This window comes from Salvia hispanica, chromosome 3 (genome assembly GCF_029641045.1).
Source record: "Salvia hispanica isolate PSC_SH4W2 chromosome 3, Shi_PSC_v1, whole genome shotgun sequence".
Lineage (NCBI taxonomy): Eukaryota > Viridiplantae > Streptophyta > Magnoliopsida > Lamiales > Lamiaceae > Salvia > Salvia hispanica.
In genome coordinates, this window is record NC_142694.1 from 59,995,544 (window position 1) to 60,008,099 (window position 12,556).

At 33.1% G+C, this 12,556-nt stretch overlaps 2 pseudogenes; one reads left to right on the plus strand and one right to left on the minus strand.

The window, feature by feature from the left end:
* Positions 1-1,793: 1,793 nt before the first annotated feature.
* On the minus strand, positions 1,794-6,837 carry LOC148931182 (uncharacterized; annotated as a pseudogene).
* Positions 6,838-11,361: 4,524 nt separating this feature from the next.
* Positions 11,362-12,556, plus strand: part of LOC148931183 (uncharacterized) — a 1,838-nt pseudogene continuing 643 nt past the window's right edge.

Here is a 12,556-nt window from a genome sequence, read left to right on the forward strand (position 1 = left end):
TACTATTTACTCAATATATATTTTTAATTCATGTTTATTAATATATCTTTATGTATAATATTATTTTGCTGCATTAATTTTTGAAAATAATACTATGAACTTATTTATTTTTATACATAAACTATTAAAAAAATTTATTTACAATAACTTACTAGTAGTATAATTTATATATTTAATCATATTTATTATTAAAATAATTAATAAAATTCTATCATTCACTAAACTTTTATAGGTGGAGGTGTAATGTTTTTGGGATATACTAAAAATATTTGGTATATTATTTAATTATTTATATACACATTTATAATAGTATAACGATTCGACCAGTGATTAAACCGGTTGGACCGGTTGAACCATGAACCAGTAGCTTCGCCGGTTCACCGGCCGATCCGATTTTTAAAACATTGCTTTTAAGTCTTTCTGAACTCAAAAGTAAGTCGCTGCTATGAAAAATGCAAAATATCAATTGAAAAGTCTCTTGATCTTCTTTCTTCATCTCAAAATAAAATCAGTTTCATTTATATATTACTTTCGTCCTTAAATATAGAAACTATTTCTATTTTGAGTAGTACTTTAAAAATAATTATTTTCTTAACTTTTTATTTTAAAACATGGACCCCACAATCCACTAACACTATTTTCACTATTTTTTTTTCTTTTCCTTTCTTTTACTTTAACCATTTTTCTTTTCCTTTCTCTTACTTACTAATTCTTCTTTTTCACTTTACCAATTGCGCATTAAAATCTATGTCGTTTCAAAAGTTTCTATTATTCAAGGACGGAGGTAGTATATAGTTTTACTTTATGTTGGAAGTATCATCTTTTCTTTGTGGCTACAAATTCGTATCTAATGGCATCTCCGACCATACTGCATATCCTCATATTTGTTGTATTTTCGAGTTGATAGTTGACGGAGAAGCAAAGAGAAAATTAAAAAGAGAGAAAAGAGGGAAGAAGATGAACGCGCTTGTAAAAAAGAGAGAAAAAAAAAATGTAGGTTTAATATGTTTAATGGGACTGGGCTTATTTCCATTTTATGTATTTAAGTATTTGATCAATTTTAGATGGCCACATATTTTTTAATGTAATTCATTCGTCCCAAAAGAATATGCACTCTTTCCTTTTAGTCAGTCCCACAAGAATACACTTTTTTAATTTTAGAATTTCTTTTCTCTCTAATGAGGTGAGACTCATTTTCCACAAACAATACTTTAACTACTTTTTCTCTCTATCTCTTTCTTATTTTAGCGTTTATACATTAAAACATGTGTCCAACCCAAAATGCATTTTTTTTGGGACGGAGGGTGTATTATTTATTTAAATTCATATACTACTACTATTTAGTTCAGTTTTATTTATTAGTGGTTTCTTTTAAATAGATGGGTGGTGGTTTTCATGTATTAATTATTACATATTTATAATATTTAATATTATAAAAAAAATAAAATAAATAATATTTAATAATAAAAAATACAACCTCCGTCCACAAATACATGAATAGGAGTCTCATTTCTGTTTGGCACGAGTTTTAAGAAAAATGGGTGGAAGAAAGTTAGTGAAATATATGTGACACTTGTATATTAGTTTTAAATAATATATGAGTGAAATGAGTTGGTAGAATGTGAGGCATCTTTATCATTTATGATGATTATAAACCACGACTCCTACTCGCGGACAGAGATAGTACATAACATAACACAAAGTGGTGTTAAAAGTAGAAATTCCATTACAACGAAATAAAGGTAAAATAAAAGTCAGATGACAAATTACAATAACTAAATGAAAAACTTAATCTAATAATCCGATAAATCAGAACCTGATCCTCCAATATTATCAAAGTACGAAGGATATGTTCTACTTGCGTAGTCATTTAGTTGTTCTTGTTGTTGGCTCTTATTATATAATGCGTCTTTTCTCGGCTTGAAAATAAGCACGACTATCAGGACCAACTATGGAGCTCAAGTTAGCCATGATTTTATTCTCTTCCCTCATAGTTTTGAGATCATGGCCATTCTTTTGTTGTTCAAAAACTTGGCCATATTATTGTTTGCTTGTTTCATTCCCTCATTAAAATGCGGTTTTTGTTTTTACTAGAGCGGCAATAAGTGATGTCAGTGTTATCAGACTGCTTTTTCTTCAGCTTATCCTTCTTCACTTCGATGTGCCTTGATGAAGGTTTGTGAGCCATGCAAAGTATGAGCCTGACTTTTCAAATTAGAAGATTGCATCCCACGTGATGCTTGTTGTCTAGAGCTTCCTGCACAATCTTTGAATTTTTCTAAATTATTAATCATTTTCCAAACATGAACAAATTTCCAATCAATTTGTAGTTTGAATTAGCTTCATTCATCTACAAATAATTATAATCAATTAATCGCATGTACAAAGAGAAAATGAAACATTAAAATATGATTGAACACTCACTATGTCTACATTTGAAGCACCGCTTCGAATTCTTGCTTCAGCTGCTCGGATACATCCATGGAATTTTTTTGTCGCTTTCTCGATAGTTTGAATACGAACCTACATAGATCTTTGTACGATCTGGACAAGTCGAATCTCTAGCATTATTGAATCCATCTTCCATGCGCCGCTAGAATCATTGTCCTGATTGCGATTATCCCTATCATAGGATCTTGTGAAATCTGCATATAAACTTACACAAAAGTATGTCTTCATTCTCTGTATAACTTTCTTTACGAATTAACATTTTGTGAAGAAAACATGAAGATGGCAATTGAGATGAAGAAGAGATTATTGTGGTGTTGTGGTTTCATGTATTTATAGATGTGAAATGATTATTCTGGTTTTTGAATGGAAGACAAGGATTTAAATCTACTTTCACGATGAGTGGCTATGATTTTTTTTTTAAACAATACTACTACTTCACATTTTTTTAAAAATAAACTCCTATATAAAGGAGGAAATTACAAATGATGTTGTGAGAGCTCGAACTCAACACCTCTTACAATTATGTCTAAGCTCCTTTCCGCTAGGACAAAGGCTCTGGACTGGCTACGATTGAAAGCATATGAATTGTGCTTTTTTATTTCTGTATTTCAATGGATGGCTAGGATTTAAATCTACTTTTACGATGGATAACTACGATTGAAAGCACACGGATTGAGCTTTTTGTAAAATAATTATAAATTGAAGGCATGTTTTTATCATTTTATCATATCAATCAATCACTCAACTTTATCTATCCTTCACAATGAATCCCAATTTTATTTCCATTAGCTCTTCATCTTATGATGAAGATGGTGAAAATTCTCATATAAATCATGATATACACTTACAACCAGGGATGTGATCAAAGAAAACTTTAAATATTGTACAAACTCAAAATTATGATCTGGACCATTGAAAAATGTCAACAGATCACAAAAAAGCATCAATAGGAAAATGTCAATAGAATTTCAACGGTAGTCAATGATTGATAATGTGTTGATATTGTGTTGATACTGTGTTGACATTAAAATCTTGAAATTTCACACTGTGTTGATATTGTATTTGAAACTGTGTTGAAGCTGTGTTGAGGAGTTTTGAGTTTGTACAATATATAAGTTTGCATTTTATCACTACCCCTTACAACCAATATATGAAAGCAATGACGAAGCCACACTGGGGCCTGGGGGGCCACTGGGCCCCCAGCCATCCTATCTGTTATTATATATATATGCTTTAGCATTACACTGAACTAGTCCCAGCGCAGTTGGTCAATGTGGCCCTCCATTCATCCGTTAGGAATTGTGTTCGAATTCCATAAAGCACATTTGATATTTTCTTTTGCAAAACACTAGATATACTTCCTTCACTTAGTTTTCTTTATGCACACCACTAAGCTGATTCTATTTATTTTTTCAATTTATATATTTTGTTTATTTCCAAGTTGTTTATATATTCTGTTCATTTTATAAATTTTCATGTTGGCCACTATACAAAACCTTTTTACAACTTATAATTTTTATCATTCATAAATTTCTTACTTTTTTACACATCCACATCTACTAATTAATCTAGTTTTAATGCTTATTATTTGTGTCACTCTGCAACATTTGATTATTTTAAACAATGCATAGTTGATAAATTACATACTTTTAGACTTCAATAATACTCCTTATATATGAAAAATATTTTATACTATAATATTAATAAATTTTAGTCTAAGAATATACTCCATAATCTTTATTCATTTCTTTATAATTATCATTCAATTCCATCTCAAAGTTCTCTTGTTAAAGATTCATAGAAAATTAATCAAAGTTCTCAAAGATTCATAGAAAATTAACAAGTAAATATCATAAGATTTAATCATTAAATTAATGAAAAAGGTAGTATTTTTTCTTATGATATTTAGTCATCAATAAAAATATTTGGACCCCCCAATAAAAAATTTTTGGCTTCGTCTCTGTATGAAAGATATGCAGCGTAGAATCGACAACAAAAACATGTTGATTCAATATCTTCATGACCATCACTGTCCACAAATATATCGTGGATCAGTTCCAAGGCTTATTGTCATCAATCGTGATAGAGAGGGTGCTCACGCTAAATTGTACATTGATTATTTTGTAGATAATCCATTGCACAATGAAGTCATGTTTCGTAGGAGATTCCAGATGTCTCGTCCATTGTTCCTTCGAATTGTAGATGCAGTTAAGGAACATGATGACTACTTCACACAATGATCAAATGGAACTGGAAGGCTTGGACTATCATCTTTTTAAAAGGTAACAACTACTATTCGTATATTGACCTATGGTTTACCAACTGATGCAACTGATGAGTATATAAAAATAAGTGAGAGTAGTGCGATAAAAAATCTAAACATTTTTGTCGCGTAGTAATAGAAATTTTTTCAACTCAAGTATTTGAGAAGTCCGACAGCTAATATATGGTGACACAGTATTAGGTAGAGTATTGCTGCATGTTATGGGCAAAAAAGATTGGTTGGTCATAAGTTATTTATGCAGAGATACAATTATGTACTTATAAAGTATTACACGCCAAAAATCACAAATCTCGTAATTGAATTTATAGTAGACTTTTATGGAGTATAAAAGTAATGCGCGGTCTATTGTTTGAATGGCTACAAATAAAATACCAGAAAACAGTGTAAAATTTAATTTGTTTGCTTAAAAGTAAACCAACTAATTATTGTTGGAGCTTGACTTATCCATATTGGCACTCCCTCGTACACCATTTATAATATCATTTTAGCTAAGCAAAAATTTTAGGAAATTATTTAACTATGTGAAGAAAAATGAGGAAATGGATTAGTGGAAAGTCAAACCCCGCTTTTATATATTGATTTTATAATACTTTATGTGTTCCCGAAAAATAGACTAGTTTTATTATTTTGGGCCATCCCCCAAAATTAAACAAGTCTAAATATCAAAAGTTTTTAACCAATTACACACCACTAATAATGTGAACCCCACAATTCATTTACACTACTTTCACTATCTTTTTTCCTTTTCTTACTTTTTTTCATCTCTCTCTTACTTTACCATTTAAACATTAAAACTTATGTCATATACAAGTTTAACTATTTTTTGCGGACGAAGACATTAGAATGTGAGTGTAATGAGTTAGGTCTCCTTATCTAAAATAGAAAAAAGCAAATAAGACTATAAATCACGGACATTCCAAAATAGCAAAATGAAACATTATTTATCGAATGGAAGAAGTGATAAACAAACCCACTTGACGCAGCTAGCCACTTCTATTATGAGTAATTACTCTCTCCGTCCCATAATAATATGGACTTTCCAATTTCGGAAACTATTTTCTCTCCAATGAGGTGGAACTCATTCCTCACTAACAATACTTTAATTACTTTTTCTCTGTATCTCTCTTACTTTATCAATTTTGTATTAAAATTCATGTCGAACCCAAAGTGCATATTCTTTGGGAACAGGAGAGTGTAACCTAAATAAAAATGAACGTTGTTCAGTTTGGGCCTTTGCAGTCACTTGGGCCTTAAATTTGACATTAAAAGTCAATACGATAATATATAATTGGCCTCCAGAACGAATAAGACCAATTGAGTCCACCTTGAATATGACCAATCAAGCCCACCTATCGACTTTTAAATCAAACTCAGTCCTTTAGAAATAGTAAAAATTAGTTCTATTTTAGTGCATTTTTTAAAATAATAATTTTTTTATTATACTATAATTATTTTTTCTTTTACGAGATGTGACTCATTCTCTACTAATAATATTTTAATTATTTTTTCTTTCTATTTCTATTTTACTTTACTACTTATGCATTTAAACTTATAACATTGCAAAATTTCTATATTTAAAAGAAAGTAGTATATATTAATATTAATATTACTAAAATGTAGTGGTTTATTTTTTTCGTTCATCATATACTAGCCTACTTTGATTCAGCATATGTTTTAAGGATGCGAGAAAATAAGTAGAAAAAAAAAATTGTGTCTGATAATTCACCAGGGAAACACCCATAATCCCATATCGCAAGTGAATATAATTCACTCCTTTTATTAACCAACTACAATTTAGTACAGTGTCTGATAACAATACCAACTGCATTTAAAAAACTACAACTCCGTTAAATGGAATAACAAGAAATCAGAAACCAACAAACATTTCGATGAAAACCATTGGTCTTCTTTTTTATCTTCTTGCAAAGCTTAACAAACACTTCGACAACCTCCTCAAAATCTTGATCCCTTTTAACTGGAGCATCCTCACTCATGCCCTTGTCGCCATCACCGCGGGACTTCTCAAGCATTATCGATAGGGGTTCAACCCTTAACAGAGCACCTGCTTGAGAAGGCGGTGATGGGAGGAGTGCTAGCTGCATGAGTGAGATGATCCGGCTTAAAGGGGATCAAGAGATCGAGGAGGTTGTAGAAGCGTTTGTCATTTGTCAAGCCTTTGTTAGAAGAAGAAAGTAGGCGTGAACTAGGGTTTAGCAAGAATTTGAGAGACAAGTATTTGGAGAAATATCAATTTATTATTGTATTTTTATTGTTGATGTTTCCCATATTTATAAGAAAAAAATAAGACCTAGTCCTAGGCCCGTGAAAGCCCGACTCACTACATAAATTAAATAACAAAATAATTAACTAAAAAGTAAATACTTCAAAAAGGGAAAAGGTAGGCCATATTTAGGGTTTTGACTTTCGTTTTTGTCTCAATAGGAGAATTCTAGAAGGTTTAGAATATCTTTTTTTCGTAAAGGAAGGTTTAGAATTAAGATCCTAGCCTAATATATAAGTCTTGTCCCCAATTTAGGGTTTATATATAATGATTTGCATGGGATATTAGTTTTTATCATACGGATTTATGATTCTTGTAAATAAATTCAACGGTTGAGAAAAAGTTGAAAGGTATATTCCGAGCAAATATATACTTGGGTGATTGAATGTATCTTGTAAAATTATTGTTTTATCTGCAGAGAGATCTTGATAAGGATATTTGAACGAAAATACGAAATAGCAGCATATTTAGACAATCCAACTAAATTGGTACTACTGTACTAGTTGATCAGCTATGTACTTCATGATTAATTAAAATAATATTTTTGGCTTAATCTACAAACTCGGTCGAGCAGGATTAGTCGGATTCTGCTAAAAGGCGAGTTCGGTACACCTGTGGTTAAACCAAAAAAAATAATAATAATATTTTTGGATGTTTCAAAAGCCATACCACGCAACCTCATATTGCATTCTCAAAGCCTAATTTTTTTCATGTATTTTATAAGTCCATTCAGTGTTGGACATAAGATTTTATCGTTGGAGGTCCAGTATATTGATAACAATTGTAGGGTATTTTATTATGTCCAAGGACGGAACCAGATGTTAAAATGAGCCAGTGCTAAAATTTTACAACAAATATGGCAGGACCCGTCGAATTCTCCCTCATTCTATAGTAGTGGGTGTATTTTTTTTCAGCACGAAAATTAAGAAAAAAATGTATATTAAATAAAAAGATAATAAAGTAGGAGAGATGAAAAAGTAGAGATAATAAAGTAGAAGAGATGAAAAAGTAGAGATAATAAAGTAGGAGAGAGAGAAAAATAAAAATAAGAAAATGTGTTACCTTTAACTAAAAAAAGAAATGACTCTATTATTTATGAGAGGAAAAAGAAATGACTCTACTATTTATGATAGGGAAAAGTAAGAGTAGGAAGATATACGATGAAATATCATACACAAAAAATGAATAAATAATTGATACGTAAAATTTTAAATAACACGAGTAGTAATTGATTATTAAAACCTTTTTTAGAAATAGAAGAACAAGATGGTAGTATATTCTTAAACTAATAATCACAATAAATAATAAATGAAATACTCCCTCCGTTCCCCATTAAAAGTCACATTTTTCCATTTCGGTTCGTCCCCAATTAAGAGTCACACTTCATTTTTACCATAAATAGTAAGTAGGTCTCACATTCCACTAATTCAATTCACTCACATTTTATTATAAAACCAATATAAAAAAATAGGTCCCACATTCCACTAACTTTTTCAACCAACTTTTTTTTACATTTCTTAAAACTCGTGTCCGGTCAAAGAGTAACTCCTAATAGGGAACGGAGGGAGTAATCAACTACTCCTAATCACAAAAATCAAGAGAGAGATATAAACGAGTGGTTTCTATTCCCTAGGTCATAATTATACTCCTCCTGTATTCCTCTTTTCCGTTTATTTCTTCTGTATCTTCTCTCCAGTCCATCTCTCTTTATAAACAAAATCCAAAAAACACTATAGGTGAGTACGGCTGACCCAAAGCCCCGCTGAAGCGGCGGCTTGTCATATGCTATCTCCGTCCCTGATTCTGTCAGCGTATTGCAACAAAGATGCGCGAGATGAATAATGAGATAGAAATAAAATGATATGAAAACTCGAGATATGGGTAGCATGAATATTTTTGTGTATAATAGTTGTAGATAAATAAATAAACATCACAAAATTTAGTAAAGAGAATGATATTATCAATTATGAATAAATTTCGATATAAGTTAATTAATAAATTCCTATAAAACAGAAAATATTTTTATAAATAATAGTTGTAAGAAAAATAAAAGACTTCACAAAAAATTATAAAAAGATAAATTTAAATAATAAAAAACCAAGTGAGCCTGATGGGAATAGAACTCAGGTTGTGAGGTTGCTAGTCTGCGCAACTAAGTGAATACATTATTAAAATAAATATATATAATATATAGTGTTATTAGAAATTGTTGGGAATTCCATGGATGTCCAAAACCTACACTGCTGTGGACAGAGGGAGTATCAAACATCAAAAGTGCACATGTATGAGCGCAAAATAAAGTTGGTATAGTCGAAATAATATATGGGTGTCTTGAAAATATGCTTTTTTATTTGCCCAACACAGACGCAGAAAATAGTCACAACCGCGGAAGGTTGTGACAAGATAATTATGTAATAATTATCAGCAGGTCTGTCGCATTGTAGGACAAGGAAGCAACCGCTTTTGTCATGGGAAACTCGCATGGAAGAATGTGGCTCCGCCGCGTGCACAACTCCTCGTTTGGGTTGTCCTACATGGCAGACTAAATACAAAGGAGAGACTTTTCAGATTTCGATTCCCCCAAGTTGAGAATGAGCTTTGTGTATTTTGTGGGGAGGATTATCATATTATTTTTGGTTGCAGGTTGTCTAGTAGCTTGTGGTATTTCGGATGCAAATGCTGGAACCTTGCTTTTTGTCTCCCCAAAGATCTGATGGCTTGCTTCCTTACATGGATGGATGCACCTTTTACGAGATTTGACTTTAAAATTTGGAGTTCCTTATTCTAGGTGATCTCATGGTCTATTTGGTGGCTCAGAAATAAAGTTATATTTCAAAAAATGAACCGAACTGAGAAACTGAGAAGAGACTCATTATTTATAGGCTTGGAGCATGGACTAAAGGTTGGTGCCCGGAATTTTCTTTCTCACCGAGCCAAATGTGTGAGGACTTACTTAAAGCTAGAAGATGGACGGAGCATAATCACAGAAGCAACTCTGATAAACACAAAGGTGCATTATAGCTCGCCTTGCCTCCTAGTTAATTGGTTGATGTTTGTTTAGTTTTTGTTTTCTTTGTTCTGCTTCGGGGGTGCATTTCCTTTGCTTAGCTTGCTTTTTCTGATTTGAGGTATTTTTGTTGCTTGTTTTCTTGGGCTAGTTTGTTGATACTGAACTTTGGTTCCTTTGCTCATCGATCTCTAAGCGGTTTGAGCCTTTTCTCTCGTATAAAAAAAGAAGAAGATAATTATATAACATGTAAAGCGACTTTTCAGAGCAACGTCGATTGCAGAAGATGGAACCATATGATATTTCATTTTATAAAATAACACCAATATAAAATTTCATGGCCTTATATAGATTATATACGTGGAAGCATGATTAGGAAATCTTAGTTAGTCCTCTTATATTAAATTTTGTCATTATGATTAGTCATGCCTAATATGTGATTACATCCTAGAATTATTAGTATTTTTATTCAAAACAATATAGATTGAGACTGAAGTTCTTAACTTTAAAGTGAATATGGCGAGTATCGCTATATCTATAAATTTTTAATTAATCTTCCATTCATTAGTTGGTGATGTTAATCTCAGGTCCAGATTACCAGATTCATAAGATTAGTTATTTCTTCATTTCTTTCATTCAATTTCAAATCACACATTAGTAATTAAAACAAGAAAAACACATCTAATGGTTTTTTTATCTATAAATATTGCATGAAAAGTCATGAACTTTACCGAACTGTGTAAATTTTTCATCCGACCCGACCCGATAGATTTCCAACACAAACTTATCCAAGTGACGCGCTAGAGGTGTGACTAGGCAAATGACAAATTTAGGATTCAATTCAAATTGTTGAATTAATGCACTTTTATGATAAATTCGATTTGTGAAATTCGATTTGTATATTTATGTTGATTTTTATGTCGAATTCGATTTATATGTTTTCATTTGTTCTACTTGTATTTTTGTGATAAGTCTAGGGTCAGAGATTACAAAGATAGAAAAGAAATAATCAGAATTAGTGAAGGGTTTAGGGTTTAGGGTTTAGGGAATCCCCCCAAAATAGATTGATATGATTGGAAAATAGATTGATATCATTATAATGAGATTGATATTATTCCTTGTATACATATTTGTAATACCTATTTAAAGGGGTACAAGATGAAGCAATAAACATAAAGGAATTATCGATCATATCTTCTTCTCTACTAATCCCCTCCCTAAAATCCTAAAACATGCCTGATTAACCATTCAAGATGGTATCAGAGCAGGGGTGAGACTCAGAGTAGTCTCATCACTGTCTCGGACCAATCTCGGACCCTTTAACCAAAATAAGCAGATATGTTAAAACCAACAAATATGTCAGCTGAAGAAGATAAACCAAAACCAACGGAAACGGAGCAATTCGCTCGAATGTTCACCGAGTTTATGCGCTCCAGTATGTCGCTTAACCAAAGCCAAATAATACCCACAAACCAACCAGACCCAAGGTTAGAAACCCACAAAATTGATTCATCACCATTAGTAATCAGCGAGAGGCTGAATGGTGACAACTACGCCCTCTGGGCCGTCCTCATGAAGGTGGCAATCAGCGGGAGGGGGATGATATCTCACATGACTGGAGTCCCAACCCCTCCAGCGAAGACCGATCCAGCCTTCGGGAGATGGCAGCAGGCGGATCACTGCGTTTTCACGTGGTTAACGCAAAACGTTGAACAGAGGCTTGTTAGCCGTATCTCACAATACCCAACAGCCAGGGAGATATGGAAGAGCCTGGAAATCACGTATGCTAGCGAGGAGACAAGATTCAAGTGTATGACCTATACATCAAAGCAATCACATTAAGGCGGAAAGAGGAATCGTTGGAAGACTTATGGACTAGATTGAATGATATTTGGATCTCCATAGACCGGAGACACCCAAACCCGATGAAACATCGACATATACAACACCGAAAAGCAAGAACAGAGGCTATTTCAATTGCTAGTGGCACTAAACAGCAAATACGAAGGTATCAAGAAGGAAATACTGAGAACAGAACCACTTCCCTCAACCGAAGTCGCACATGCCATCCTCCGACAAGAAGATGCCAGATCCAATGTTCTACAGACAGAATACCCAAATCAGCAGGGGATAGGAGCTGGACTAGCCGTGACCCAACCGTGGCAACATCAAAACCGAGGCGGCGGCAGTAGTGGGAGTAGTCGGAATTGGAGCAAACGCCTCGAAGAAGGTAAGTTAAAACTCAGTTGCTCTCACCGTGGAAAGAAAAAACACACAAGGGAAACATGCTTTGAACTCCACGGCTATCTGGAGTGGTGGCAGGAGAGGAAGAGCAAGAACAACTAGCCACCAGCGTCGTTCCGAGGAGGACTGGCGGCGGCTGCAGTAGCCGGGGGTGAAACCCCAATCACCGGAGTCGGGAGCAACTCAGGGGTCGCTATCAACCGAGGCGGCGAAAATCTAGGAACAGAGGAAAAAGCAATTGGGACGGCGTCGGTCGCTAGAGGAGGAGGCGGCGAAATCTCACCGGCGA